Source organism: Sprattus sprattus (assembly GCF_963457725.1).
Source record: "Sprattus sprattus genome assembly, chromosome: 17".
NCBI classification, from domain to species: domain Eukaryota; kingdom Metazoa; phylum Chordata; class Actinopteri; order Clupeiformes; family Clupeidae; genus Sprattus; species Sprattus sprattus.
The window spans coordinates 13,679,520-13,695,836 of record NC_137915.1 but is presented as its reverse complement, the minus strand read 5'-3'; positions in this window follow the sequence as shown (position 1 = coordinate 13,695,836).

The window sequence follows — 16,317 nt, the reverse complement described above, 5'->3', positions numbered from 1 at the left end:
CTTGTCATGAGCATCTTGCTAGTGACAATGAGAGACAGTGCCTCAGTATTTGAAGGATATGTGAAAAGGTGTGTGTTTGTATGTGAGCACACATTTGAATGTGTGTCTGTGTATGTATGTGTGTGAGCATGTGAGTGTGTTTGCTTGTGTATGTATCTGTGAGTATGTATAAACGTATGTGTGAGAGTCTATTTGCTTGTGGGTAAGTGTATGTGCTGGTGTAGGTATGCACACTCACACAGTGGCAGCTATATTGCTGCTTCAAGATGCTGAGTGCCCGTTTGCCATATTTCTGCTTTAAACGTGGCCGCCGCTCCGCGACATCCTCCCAGCAGGTGGTCGTCACTGCATGTTTTAGGCAATTACCGACAGGGAGGGTGTGAGTAAGATCATTAAAAGTGTCCCTGGCTCTCCACTCTCCCTCTGCAAACTTCACTTTCCTATTTTCCCAGCCTTCAGTCACAAGATGAATGAGAAGTCTACTGCCCAGCTAAAGGTAGCGAGCTATAGAGTAAAGAAAAAAAGAAATACAGTCTTTAAATCCAATGTTTGACAAAGACCTACGATGTGGAAACACTTCCTACTCACAGTGCTGTAATTAAAGTACCCTCTTCCCATACCAAGATGAATGGATCGTAATTCATCCCCTTCAGTTTGTACATATGCAACTTGCTACCATTTCACACACAGCAGTCAAGAACGTAGGGGGAGTCCTCAGGGGAATGGGGATGGTGATGATGCTTCAAGTGGCTCGACTTGATTTCGCTTCCCCGCCATCATCAAAATAACTGCTTTTAATTCCAGGCTGCTGATTGATGGTGTGTGTGGTCATACAGCCATCGAGGGGATGGAATGGTCAGATAATTGACAGCCTTGATTACATTTCTCAGCCACGCCGCCAGAGGCTGAAGTGTAGGAGCGACTGTCATATGGAGCCCAGCGAATCGTAAGGCATGCGCGGCGATATCTGCCATCTATTCCTCAGTGGCATTAAATAAAAGAAATATTAATGCCGTCAGTTTCAATTATGAAGCTTCTTATCTCCGTCTCCCCACGGCCAGTGAGAGATGGAGCGATACGAGACCTGGGAGCTGTTCTCCAGGTGAACCTTTAACCTCCCCGAGACTCGGCCCGACTTCCAACATGATTCCCCACTCCCCGGTATATAAATCCTGAATGATGGATGAGGTTGGGAATGGGAGATGGATTAACTGAATGGGCATTTCAGAACTCATTTAGCACCACTGTATCATTCTTACAGCAGACCCACACCGGGGAATTGCTCTCTGTGTGTCAGAACCAGTCTCACGCAGTAAATATTTAATCGGGGGGCAGAACCTTCTGCAATCAGAATGCATATGTGCAGATTTGAAGCACCCGAGTGCAACATTAAAAAAAGGTCACAACAAGTTACCACTGAAGGGTCAGAGTGTACCCCTCCAGAACCAGAACCACTTTGGAGAACCCTGCAGTAGTCACACATATCTACTCCTCTGCTAGGCCTAGAGCCTTGCTTCAGGACAGTCACGCTGTTTGTGGAGGAAAAGCCAGCAGTGAAAGCGTCTAGGTGACAGAGGAGACGAGGGTACATTTGACAGAGCTGGCCATTTCTCCTGACCTTTGCACCAGACCACTCTTCCATCCCCCCTTAATTGATTTCTTGTAGACTTTGAAATTGCTGTTAATTTAGCAAGAGGTAAGCCTCATCAACCACACAAACAACTGGAAATGGTCAGGTGTATATATTGACCCTTCTCTCTCCAGCCACCAGCTCCCTGTTGGAATTGAGCCTTATGTTCCCTCTGGCTTTTCACTTCATGCGATGTTAAGTGACCAGATACACACACTCGGGTTGTTCTGGTGTCAGTCACTAGAGTTCTTATAGCTAGGATAAGACCCTCTTTTGGGCTTAACGTTTCACTGAGCAGTTGGTTCATTGATTGAGTGTTTGCTCTGTGTTGAATCAGATGCTTGTGAATGTGGTCTTTGGATTTATTCGGCTATATAAACCGTAAGATTGGTATCATTTAATACACTAGACTTCTGGGGAGATGTCCTCTCCTGCTTCATTTGATGGGAGGTAATCCAAGAGTGACTTTTCACGCACAACTAGAGATGAAGTGGTGCAAATGTCAGTTTTCACTGAATACAGAGTAACCTGTCTGAAATCATTTCTTGCACGTTCCACCACAGTAATGTTGTGAAATTGAAAATGACAGGGTGTATGTATTCATGTTTAAAGAACACATTTGACAAATCTCCCCACGTCAGGAGAAAAAAAATTAAAAGAGGCTGGTTTTAGCACTGACATTTAATCCTCTTTTCTCCCATCGTTTCTTCTCTTAGTGCTATCCAATCACGACCTGTCTTCAAAATGTCTTTTCTTGGCCAGAACCAGGGTGTGTTCTTGAGGTCAAAGCTCAGACTTTTTAGCACGGACATTTTACATGTTCACTTAAAGCTTTGAAATAAAATCAGGCCTGCAAATGTCTTTGACTCGAAACAAACGGCAGTTAAAACATGAAACTATGTTTCATTACATGCTCAAGATTACCCACTGCTGTGAAGTACATGCGCGATGGAGAATGGTTTCAGGATGGAATGGCTTAATACGTGCCCTTTGATGTTTGGAAATGGCTCTTGAGGTGTTAATGCAGTGTAGCGTGTGTTCAGGTAAGATAAGGGCCCACATTAATGGTTGGCAGTGGGAATATCTGAGTAGCTGTCTGGAGTCTGGCGTTGTTGAATGCTGTCAGTAAAGTGGACATACAAGGAATAAAACCACCGTGCAATTACTGCTTGGAAACTCATTACTATGCAGCCTCAAGTCTGCTATTGCGTGTGTTCCTTTTTTTTGTTGCTATTGGCATACACATTGTTAAGAATGAAATGATACTGTTTACAAGCTTCAGATATTTTCTAAATGCCTCACACTCAGACTACTTAACTTAGACTAGTAAATGCAGTTATTGGACAAATCTGACCCTGAGTAGAGGCTCTGCTGTTTGTTGTTTGCTGTTTGTGTGTATATGTGCGTATTTGTGTGGAAGAAAGCACATTGCAAAGACAAGGCCCAGAGACACCTCGGAGAGAATTCTGACCCTTCCGACCGCCCTGTAAAATAAAGCTGTCAGTAGAACCTCCTTACCTCCTCAATCACCCCGGCCCTGAAAGTGACTCGGCTGAGACGGACAGTTTTAACTGGGCCAGGTTCTGACTGATGAAAAGATAACTGAGGCGAATGTGTGGATGCGTGACACCAAGGTGATGATGTCACAGTTTGAGGAGTCAGTTTGAGTTTTGCTTTTCTACACGCCTGCCAAAAGTTGACGATTGTGATGTTTGCTGTATTAAGTTTGTGTGCTCTTGTTATCCACAAGGTGACCGTCAGTGCACTCGGGAGGGCTGTGGCTTTAAGCTTCCTGTGAGTAGGAGAGGACGAGACAGGGGTGCAGACACATTGTACTGACGTGGACAGTCAGTTACTCTTGTATCTTCCAGACAGCGTAGTGTGTGAGATGACTGCTAAGATTTCTCCGGTTGGTGACAGCACAGGAAGAGCTGTAATTGCTTGAGATTCAATCTATTGTTTTCGTTCCCTTCGTCCCACCACAGCAGTTAAGTTCCTCTCAGTTATTCTTTGTGTCGTGTTTTTAACAATGTGCACTGCGTCACAGAAGCAAGTCACTGAGAACATGAAAAAAAAACAAGACCCAACCTATGTTGACAGTGGCCAAAAGCAGACATCAAAAACCTCTGTAATTGTGTTAGTGACCCACTCCACAATGTTTAGTTATCTTGTTGGTTTCCTAGAGCATCTGTTGGAGAATCTTGGAGCAAACAACAGCTCCAAAAAAGGGATATTTTTCCACCGTCTTCTTTGATTTTTGGACATAACCCCACAAGGCGTTTGTGATTATGCATAACAGAAATGCCACCGAACAGCGACAATATCCTCACTTTACACACTTAAGCCCTGAGTCAGTGGAACAACCTACACCAGAGCCGAGGAAGACCCAAGAGACAGAGGGCCTGAGGACAGCCGAGTCATTTTCGGTGGATAGTCTGGAAAGTTGGCAGTAATGGAGAGTGGTGAAACTTTAAATGACCTCATGAATCTTCTCCCGGGGACCTTAATGTGAGGAGCAGTCTGGCCAGGGAGGCTGTCAGGGCCCCAAGAGAATCTACCAGCAGCACAGCTTAGGAGGTGGGTGGTGATGCTTGCAGGCTCCTGACACACTTCATCTCTGTCAGTAGGCCTCCTTTTCTCTCGCCAGACATGACTTTTGCTCATGAAAGTCCAGGCTTCCTTTGTGGAAATATTTTGATATTCCATCTTTATATCACAGCTGTCAACACACTGACTGACAAACAGGATAAGAAAGAGTGGCGCGAGCGAATGGATGGAGCGAGCAAATTGACAGGGGAAGAAAAAAGACCTCTAAGGTGACAGAATGTGAGGTAAAAGAAAAACGGTAAAAAAAGGAGTACCAGTGAGGAAATATAGTCAAACCTTTCAGAGGAAGGTGACTGCCACTATTCTGACTAACGATTTCAGAGTTGGGAGAGGGAATAAGCCCATTTGAGGTAGGGGTCTTGGGGGAGAGGGGGAGTTTTTTTCCATTCATGGTAGCTTAACAGAGAGGGAAGCATTCAGTGGGTCTTTAGAAGTCAGGCATTTCTCCGGGGATCAAAGGCAGGACGCCAAACTGCCTTTAGCAGAAAAGAAGCTGCCAAGGGCGACACCAGGGCACCAGCTTTCACATTCACATCTTGCCGACGTTAATGAGAAATAACGTCTATATGCCTTACCTAACAAACATTCACTTTAACTATGCTGATGCCATCTTGTTGATGCCATTTTGCTACATATTTCTAGAGAAACTATTTACAGTGGACATAAATGTATGCATATAGACTGAACCATTGGTTGAGAGTTATTAATTGGTGAGGGAGAGACTCAAGACTCTTATTATGTTCTGTATTTGTGTGACACCATGGAACATGTCAAGAAAGAGAATGACGTTATTTTGTAAAAGTTTGAAAGGTCATACCTCATTCTGGTTATAAACATACCTGTTTCCTTTAACCTGGTAGTGACAACTTTTTGTGTGCTAGGCTAGAGTTAAGGTACTGCGTTCGAAAGTTAACCTATCCAAGTGTGTGTGAACAGTACACATGCGTGGGAGAGGCTAAGACTGACGTCTGAGCGTATGATGAACGTGGGCTTGGTATGACTGCTTATGTACAGTATGATCAGTTTGTAATTGTGGTGAAATTGGAAAAAATTCAAACGCACCCAGCCCAAGGTTCAACGTTTATTACCAACTTGCAAGTGGGAACCCAGCCCTCGAGCAGAGTGAGTCCCAGAGTAGAAAACACACACAGATTTTCCACCATTCTGTGATTACACGGCTAGTTTTCTAGTGGAAAGTTGCTGTTGGGTGGTGAGGCCTGTTTGTGTAAGACAGTACCCGGGCAGCAGAGGACATATACCGTACATAACAGCTTGTTTTTCAAAACTTAGAGAGCAGTTTCGCCCCACATTAGGAAAGGGAGGGGAAGCCGTTGCTGTTAAGCTGACCACCTTATTTCAGTGTGTCCCAATACCACAATACATGAGTATAACAGAAAATGTTAGTTAGTTATCTATCTATGTTTCCTCTCTCTGCGTGTAGCCGTCCTGCTGTGCCACGTCTCTTCTCCCCAGTGCTTGCGACTCCACCATCCTCTCAGTGGCTTACATGGGAACAGTCTGGGCTGAGCTGTTGTACCCCGTAGTGATGTGTATTTAAGATTGATGATATATTTAGTGGGAGGAGATGTCGAGTCGGAGTTTCTCGTGTCCCCGACGGCAACGTGAGCGAGCATGTTCTAAAGCGCTGGCGCAAAGAAGCAGATGGCAATTTGGCAAGTTGGCAGGCGCCAGGGGGAGGTTTTTCTTTTTTTTCTCTAAACAGAATCCCGCACCTCTGGGCAGGTTTTAATGAAAGTGAATAGTAAGAGGAACCCTTGGTCCTTGGGTGCTGCTCTGTGTGTGAAAACCAGGTCAGAATAAGCAGAGCCCTTATCAGAATATTGGCCTGCTGAAGACTAGCAGACATGCTTCACAGCATTTGGTGGACATTTGAATAGCTTTAATAGTCACCCCCCAACCACCTCCATCACAGTGCTATAATGCTACAGAGCTGGAAATTCAAGGTCCAGAAAGCAGAAGGCCCCCTGGGTATGTAGTGTGTCAACCATTTAGATTTAGAAATTAGCGACACAACTCATTTAGCTGCTAGCAGAACTAATGAGTAGAATTGTCTGGGCCAGAGTGAGGGGGTGAAGCAAGTACATTCTGATAAAAAAAACGCCCTGCTGCTTTTAAAAACCCGCCACACAAACACCACTCAATCGCAGAGCCCCCTTGCAGCAGGTCAGGGTAATGCATGCGCACAAACACTCGCGCTCATGCTGTAATTATCTTTTAATTATTCCCCTCATTTACAGTAGGCGGCCATGACTAACACATAGACAGGCGTAGAATGAGACTGGAGGGGGTCAACCCCTACCCCCTCCCCACTCCTCCGAATCGCCCATTTGTGATTAAAAGCTGGCGTGCTGGAGCCCTTGGACTCATCCTCAGTCCCCCATTAAGCAGACTAATGAGCACACAGGCACTGATTGCCAACCCTGCGGGTTCCTGGCTGACATGGGGGCATGTAGGGCAGTGTGTGAGGGTGTGTGTGGAAGGAAGGGGCCTGTGTCATGGGCTGTGTGTTTTGTGTGTGTTTTGTTTTTGTTTGTTTGTTTTGTTTGTTTGAGTGTTTGCTTGGGCTATTTGTGTTGTGCCCAGAGGTAAACGATAGGGTGGGGTATAGGAATGGAAGTGTGTGTGTGTGTTTGTGTGTGTGTGTCTGTGTGTCTGTGTGTGTGTGTATGTGTGTGTGTGCGCGTGCATGTGCCTACATGTGTGGAAAGGGGGCTTTAGCCCCAGAATACATTCATGGAGGGTAAAGATAGAGCATGGTACACAGCAGACAGCTGTGACTCAGTCACTATTTATTCATATTGAGTGTGCGTGTGTGTGTGTGCATTTATATGTGTGCATGCATACATATGTATGTGTGCACTTGCTAGCATGTGCGTGACATAACATAACGCTTTGTCAGAAAAAACTGTGACCTGGGGTCACCCCTCACCTGCCCAACCCCCTTACGTGTCCTTAAGATGGCTTTCAGAAAATGACCCTCATCAATTTCCATTCCATAATCAACACACTTCCCTCACACACGCAACCACTTCTGCATCAGCCGTCATGGAGACCAGTGGTCAGCGATATAATAAAAGCCAGTCTGTGCTTAAGGCCAGCTTTTTAATTGGCTTCTTCCAGCATAATTTCCCATTTCCCAAAACCCATCGCCCTGTGTGCTCTTGTCATTACACCTGCACCCGTATAACTCTTTGCAGATTGCCTTCGCTCACTTGAACCCTTTTAACACAGCACCCTGAGACGACAGTGCGAGATTACAAAAGGGGATTAATGCAAATTTCCCTGTGAGTAGGAACCCCATTCCTGGATGAAGGAAGCTTTCATCTGCAAAGCCATTACCCTTTCCCTAACCACCGGGACGATGGGCAGTGGTGCAGTAGGCAGAAATAACCGCCTGACTGCCACCTGAGTCTGGTTTTTCCCCCTTCTTCTCCAGGCAGTCAGGGCGCAAATTAGAGTGTGTTTTAAGAGGGTATGTGTGTTTGCGGTGCTCAGGAGACTGTATGAAGTGTGTGTGCAGGTGAGAATTCTTACATAGGTACATTTACACACATGAGACGAGTGTGTGTGTTCACGAGTTTCGTAGGAGTGTTATATCGTATTCCCTTTGAGGAGCTGGTATGAATGGAGCTGACCGAAGCATTCAATTGCTTTCATTGCATTGCATTCATCAGGTACGTGCACAGGAATTTTGAAGGGCAGTTGCTCTGCCCTGGGAAAAAGGGGCAACACATAATTTTTTGTAACAACCGCTGCCACGCCCCCGTCATCTGATCGGAAATTTTGCCCATATAATTTTAAACTCTCAGTAAACGCCGCTGCCATGCCCCTGTCATCTGATCGCAAATTTTGCCAATATTATTTTAAACACTCTCTAACCGTTGCTGCCATGCCCCCTTCCCCTGATCGCAAATATATATATTTCCTTCGGAGGGGCAACTTCAGTTGAGGAGGGCAAACAGGCAGTTGCCCAAGCAACCTTAGCCCACTCCTGTGCACGTCCCTGGCATTCATTGTTTCCCTTGTGGGTCCTCTAATCTAAAGCTTTAATTAATGAGCAGCTTTGGGATTTTGCAGTTGAGGCAGACAGGAAATCAAACTGGATTAGGAAGACCCATAGACAGAGGTGGAGAAGGCAGAGATATGGATCAGGAATGGGAATAGAGGCTGAGCCTTGACCTCGATCATAAATGGCGTCCGTATTCACACACTTGGTTTTCAGGTACTGAATTAATGCCATGGGGAGATAAACAGACCTCCACCGTCACTGAACATTTAGGCCTTTATTTGGTCCAACCTTAGGGCCAGATTTAAATGTTTGTCCTATTTTTAAAGTTATGCTATTTCCAATGTGCCTCCTAAACCTAATCCTGCTTCTCACATGCGGGAACACATAGTCCTTCCTGTACATCTGTGCTCTACCACGAGTGCATGCAAGGCTGTGTGATTCGAATACCAAGGAACATTAGTGTGCACACTGCGAACAGCATCTCACACTATAATGGTGTGAATAAAACGTGCTTTGTGGTCCAGAGGGAGAAAGGTGTTCACAGGCAGAGTGCCAATCCCTTTCGTTACTGAGAGTCTGCGGGTATGGCGACTGAAGTGGGAACGTGCTATGTAATTAACAAGCCGTTATGGAGGTTTCAGGAGCAATTATTTAGTAATTATGTCACTTCCCTGAACTCGGTATTCCACAAAGGAACATTTCCTTTCTCATCTCCCCACCTCTCCACTACACCACCCCCACCTCCCTTACCTTTTCAAGCCCACAGATACAGGGATTGCAGCAACAACATTAAAACCACTGACAGGTGAAGTGGATAGCATTGATTATTGTGTTACCATGGCACCTGTCAAGGGGAGGAATATATTAGGCAGTCTGTGAACAGTGAACAGTGTGTTCTTGAAGTTTAAAGCAGTCAAATGGGCAAGCATAAGGTTCTGAGTGATTGTGATAATGGCTAAATTGTGATGGCTGGACGACTAGGTAAGAGTATTTCCTAAATGGGGTGAGTACCGTCTTGTGAGGCGTTCCCAGTATGCAGTGGTTGGTACCTACCAAAAGTGGCAACCAGCGAATCAACGACTGGGTCTTGGGCGTCCAAGGCTCGCTTATGCGATGTGGGGGGCAAAGGCTGGTCCGGGTGGTCCACTCCCACAGAAGAGCTACTGGAGCACAAATTGCTTTGAAAACTATGAATGCTGAATGACTGACAGAAAGGTGTCAGAACACACACGGCATTTGGGGCTGCGTAGGCGTAGCCGCAGAGTGGTCGGAGAGCCCATGCTGAACCCGATCCGGGTCCGAAAGCTCCTATTATGGGCACGAGGACTTCCAGAACTGGACCAGTGGAGCAACGGAGGAAGGTGGCCTTGAATTCTTGAAGTCTGATGAATTACATTTGCTTTTCCATCATGTGGATGGCCAGGTGCGTGTGTGTCATTTACCCCGGGAAGAGATGGCAGCAGGATGCACTATGGGAAGAAGGCAAGCTGTCGGAGGCAGAGTGATGCTCTGGGCAATGATCTGCTGGGACACATTCGGTCTTGTCATTCGTGTGGATGTTACTTTGACACGTACCTCCTACCTGAACATTGTTGCAGACCACGTACACCCTTTCATGACAACAGCGATCCCGGATGGTAGTGGTATCCTTCAGTAGGACAATGCACCCTGCCACACTGCAAAAAGTGTTCAGGAATGGTTTGAGGAATATGACAAAGAGTTCAAGGTGTTGACTTGGCCTCCGAATTCCCTAGATCTCAATCCAGTTGAGTATCTGTGAAATGTGCTAGAAAAAAAAAAATCTCGCTCCATGGAGGCCCCACCTCACAACTTACATAACAGGATCTACTGCTAACATCTAGGTGCCAGATACCACAGGACACCCTCAGAGGTTTTTTTCGGGTCCGTGCCTCGAGGGGTTCCACAGGTTTTGGTGGTACGAGATGAACCTGCACAATATTAGGCAGATGGTTTTAATGTTGTGGCTGATCATTGTGTGGATGCAGACACAGCCAAACACATGCTCACACACACTGACATGTAAATACACATATTTATACAATGTATGCACAGGTCAATAATGCATGAGTGCATTAAATACTCTGCGCTGCTCCTTGTGTCTCTGTAGCTTCTTCTGCTCCTTACCTCCCCCTGGGTTTGAGATGCAGCATAGAGGAAATTGTGACTGACAAGGTGCCCTGAATATGCACAATGTCAGAATGGGAGCCTTGGCGTAGGGGAATAGCTAGTCAAGGTGAGGTAGGTATGTCCACACGCTCATCTTCAGCCCGACGTCGAAGGGAGCGGCTGTGGCTTCACACATGCTGGATAGAATACTGATGCCTTACAGTGGCCAGCACCTGCTCTTTCTCTCTCTCTTTCTCTCTCTCCCTTTCTCTCTCTCTCTTTCTCTCCCTCTCCTCTCTCCTCCCAGTGCCTGGAGGTACTGCTTCTGTGAGTGTTAATAAGTCAATAATCAGGCTAGGCATTTCAGCTAGGTTTAAGTCTTAAGCCAAATGTCACACATCCTGCGCAGGTCAGCCAGAAAAGGTTCCCAGATTTGACGAGTATTACTGTAATATGTGTGGACAAAGTGAGGATGACTGATCTCATTTCAAACTGTGTTATCTTCGTATCGATTGGAAGGGACGGCCAGAGCAACAGTTGATTTCATCTTAATTAACTGTTTAAATTAAATTCATGAATATGCAACACTGTAACAGAAGATGTTTTTAATTCCAATTAAGTGAAGCATGATTAAGGGTTTGTAATTGCATATTGATGAAAGAAATGACGTTTCTGGAAATAAATTCCCCCCCGACTGCAAGTGGAAAACTAATTTGCCTCAGAGATAATGTGGATGGAGGCTACTGTGGCAGTGGCACCGGGAGATACTCTCAAGAATTCCTTCAGCTCTCCTTCACCTTCCCACATTCCTTCCTTCACCAGTCCTCTCTCTTGTCCCTCTCTCCCTCTGTTTCTTTCTGCATGTTAATTAGAACCCTTTCCTTCCTCATTAGCTAGGATATTATTCCAACAAACAAACTAGGGTCCTTGTGAGATAATCACCCACTCTGATTCCAATTCCAGAACCTTGTCATTCCTGATTGTGATCCATGGTGAAGCCTAATGAGCTACTGCCTCCCCACCTGCACGTTTAGAGTCCCTCTGTGGTCATTGTGTATGTGTGTGTGTGTGTCTGTGTGTGTGTGCGTGTGCTTGTATGGGGGACGGCACTGGGAAATTACACACACACTGGATGCCACACAAGAGCCCTTCATGTAGTAACCCGGCACCTGCAGGTCCTAGTCAGTGTGGGGTAGGAAGGCTCTACCTGCTCTGCCACTGATTGCTCTCTCTTACTCGTTTCAAGCTATAATCAAGGGCCTTGTTATAATCCGATGGGACTCAGTCGAGTGTGTTAAATCAAGGAGCATATGCCATGCCGTGGGGTGGGTGTCCCTTGAGTTAGGGGCCCTAGAATACGCATACAACTGCGACACAGACACATACAACGTGGGGACCCCTTACTGTGCAGTGACGCTCTTATCTTATCGCACCCCCATCTGCACATGGCTTCATACATCAAAGGTTTCCTTCAAGGGGCCACCGGCACAGGAGGGGGTAACATAAATTGTCACATTCATACATCTGACGTTCGCGTTCATTTTTAATGTATGCTGGGGTTTGTGGTGAGATAAACCAGAGGCTTTGACGAGAGGAGCCCATAGGATGATGGGAAGAGAACCCAGAAATCATTTATAGCGCCGATGAGAAGACACTCTGATAAACGCAAGTTGGTCACGGTAATAAATAAACGCAAACAATAAGACAAGAAGAAAAATTCACAGAAAACATTTATTCCAATTGTGCTTTGCACATCCATTGCACATCCAGAGTAAAGCAAAGTGTAAAAATAGTGTGTCTACATTACTATAGCAATTGCATTTGCACGACAGGTCAGACTCTAGAGGTCACGCCAACATGACTAATTGTTCACCTAACAGATCTGCACAGGCAGGGCATCACATTAAATTGCGCTGCACACGACATTCAGCAGATAAGGTAACATCAACACACAGCTAGAATTAGACATGATGAATGAAGCTGTCTTAAATATGACCTTAGCTCCGAGTAGGCAGACAGAGTGTTTTAAAGCAAACTAGAGACACTTTTAAAGCAAACAAGAGAGGTATGCTACAGAAAGACAGCAGCAGCCTTCATAATAAAGCAGCGTTAAATCATCTGAAACTGGTCAAGCCACAAAGGTTATTTTACCACCACATGATGTTCTTATTTCTGTTCTATGGAATATACTCACATTACAATTTATAGTATCGTACTCCAGAGATTAAACTTTTCTAGTTTTCCCCTCAAGGTAGAGATGTTTCTATGAGTGATCTCTTTCATTGTGCCACAGCAATGTGGGTTCTGTTTTTTTTAACCATCTTATGATATTCTCAATTCAATTATGTAGCACATAACACGTCGCAGTATTCTACTAGCAGTTTGGTCAAATAACAAACATGTTATTTCCCCTACATCCTTTGCAAAAGACACAGCCTTTCACGTAAGAGTTGTTGTGTTAGCTCGCATTTAAAATATCTGCCTATACGAATACCAATACAACTACGGACTTCTCCCACTCTTTCAATCAGACAGAGCTAGTTCTGTGAATCTGCGCTCCCATTGTGCCAAACCAATAAAGATCTCTCTTTGCTTGATTTCCTGTGCTGCTCAATTTTTTTTGACCTGCTGATAATTTGCATTGATTAGCCACTTAATATTCTCTGACTGGGAGAATTGATTAGTCTTGATGCATTGTGCAGCATCCCATGCACCTCACAGCCAGAGCAAAAGATCACAGCAATTTAGATGTTCTGTTGTCTGTGAGGATTGGAAAAACCCTCCACAATCAACCTGCTCTTTCAGTATGAACTATACAAGCAGAGTCTGAGATCCCTGGAGTGTATTCCTGGGCGTAGCTCACACACACACACACACAGAGACACTCACACACACAGCCCCGCATACTATTTCAAGCACACACATAAAATGTTTCACGTGGACTTTAGTGGACTAAAACACTGAATACTTTGTGTAATTCAGTTTTCAAGGAAGTCATTCAAACCCCATTAGTTACGGTTCAATGTTATTAAGGGTGATTTTTCATTTAGAGGTTGAGAGACGGCCACTCGGCCACACCTCATGAAAACGGCCTCACCTCATGTTTGCCTGTGCAAACACCCTCTGCCCAGTCCTCTGCATAGATGAGTCCTCGGCTGGGCTCCCATGTGTACCCACCCCAGCCTCTTTATCAACCTGCACAGTAGGCAGGGACACTCCTGTCCCCGGGACTTCACTCCATTGTCAACATTTCTCCGTTTGGCTCAGCCTATTAATGGACCATTCATACCCAGTTATCTGGACATTATTTGCCTGCGCCTCCTGGACAATAAAGCCATTTGTTATACAATGGCGTGGTGACATCCCTCTTTGCTATTCTGCGGGAAACGATGTGGCTTTTCGGTGACCTTTCACACACACACACACAAACACACACACGCACACGCACACACACACACACACACACACACACACACACACACACAGAGGAAGTGTGGGGGTTGCTCCCATTTCTGTCCGCCTCCTGCATCTTTTGTGACACTTTGACTGCATTGTTCAGCATCCCTCTGCATGTTGGTCACGAACGCTACGGCGAACACAAGCAGGTAGAAACCGGGGCAGTAGCCAGGCCAGAGGAAGAAAGGCAGAGCCAGCAGCGGCATGTTTTTCTGCACTAATGGAAGACACACCGTCGGGGGATTTGTTTGGTACGCCGCAGCGGCTGGATTTACATATCTATCAGCGGAGGTTCACGGTGAACAGAGGAGCATTCCTGCCGGCGCCTGATAACAACTGCTGAGTCCCGCCGTTGAAGTTGGGTCAGGCGCCGCAACCTCTTTACACCACGAGAAACTTGACGTGCCACCAATTCCACTACCACCACCGGTGGCGCACACACCCCTGCGATGGGGGACCGGCTATCTCGCACGCACACACACACACACACACACACACACATGCGTAGAAACAGATTAGACCTATCGAGGTATTTCACTCAACAGTCAGTCATGGATTTCCTCCCCTCCACTCACACACATCAATCATTCCTGTGCAAAAGGTGAAACAAACAAAACTGCACACGTAAGAGTGTGTGTGTGTGTGTGTGAGTGATCGAGAGGGAGAGACAATGACAACAATGTTTTTAGGTAAAAACAAAATACTTGAGAGAATAAAGAATACTAAAATTCCAGGTCTGTTTTTGATAGTCCACAGTAATTGGTTGACTCAGATCCTGGGAAACCCTTGATTTCTCCCCAGCACGTGCCAGCATTCATTACATTTCACGGCTATTAAACCTGCTAGCACCGCACCACAGGAGGACACTCAAAATCTCTCTCATCAATTTGGCTCCACGACTGAACCAAAGAAAAGCCATTATTATAAGTGACACCACCACATCACTTTCCATGTTTACTTTCCTCACATGTGGATTGCATCAAAATCTTATCAGCATCTAATCTTCTCAAAGATGAGGTGGTTTGTTGAAGAGCTAAGCGTTGTGGCTTGCTGTGGCTGAGCGGCACTGTGTTACCAGGCTGCCTATGGTGTACCTGTGTTTTGTATGACATGATTATATGAGATGACAGCTAGAAGGAGAGCCACAGGCACAGACTTGGAGCCCCCCTTCCAGACATTTAAATAGGGTTCTGATAGGGTATAAGTGATGTCATTAAACAACCATTATCTGTGATGCCCGTGAGTTCTGATCACCCTAATCCCAGTATCACTCTCATACCAGCATCACTCTCATACCAGCATCACTCTCATACCAGCATCACTCTCATACCAGCATGACTCTGATCCCAGCATCACTCTGATCTCAGCATCACTCTGATCCCAGCATCACTCTCATACCAGCATCACTCTGATCCCAGCATCACTCTGATCCCAGCATCACTCTCATACCAGCATCACTCTCATACCAGCATGACTCTGATCCCAGCATCACTCTCATACCAGCATCACTCTGATCCCAGCATCACTCTCATACCAGCATGACTCTGATCTCAGCATCACTCTAATCCCAGCATCACTCTGATCTCAGCATCGCTCTTATCCCAGCATCACTCTGATTTCAGCATCACTCTAATCCCAGCACAGTAGGGAAGAGAAAAGGACCGACGATAAAAAAGACTGAAAATCTTACGAAAAAGTCATTGTGAAAAGAGAGTGTTCAAAATTATAGTCTTTCTATCTTCTATCGAGTCCAGCAAATTGCTTCTCAAGATCCATTGGCTGTCCGTTCTGTGTGTGTGCTCAAAACAAAATGGGAAACAAACAAAGTGGCTCATACTGTGCAGTACAATATCCCAGCCAATCAACACATTGCTTCAGGAGGGGAAATGTTTATCTTGATTGGCAATAACCTTTCACTAGAATCACGGACTGTACTTTTAGTAATGTTAGTCGTTCGACAATCCTTTCAGGAAATGCACCCCAGGGCGAACAGGGTAGAACACGTACTCTGATAGGCTGTGAAGACTTGTAGCATGCCAGGAAGCATAGCAGGTGTGCCTGAAGTGAACGTCTCCCCATTCCCAGAAAGAGATAACACCAAGTCATCAGCTTGCCAAACGATGCCGCGCCTCAGTGGGTGTAGAAACACCAGCGCTGCGGGAGTCTCGTTCAGATCCAGCTTGACTTGCCAGTTTCCAGCAGGCATAGATGGGCTTCAGCAGAAACTGGGGCTCTGGATCTCACTCTGTCAATGCAGTGGAAAAGATGACACTAGCCAATGGTGGAAGAGGAGGAGAGTGATGAAAGCACAGTTATCGTCTCACGTGTATAGTGCTTTGGATAATGGCCATCTCCATCTCGGTAGGGAGAGGAAGGAGAGGCACCAGAGGAGCAGTGCTTTCTAAGAAGCCTTTGAGGTCTGCAAAATCATGCTCTGACAACCCTCAGCTAGATGCTGCTGCACAAG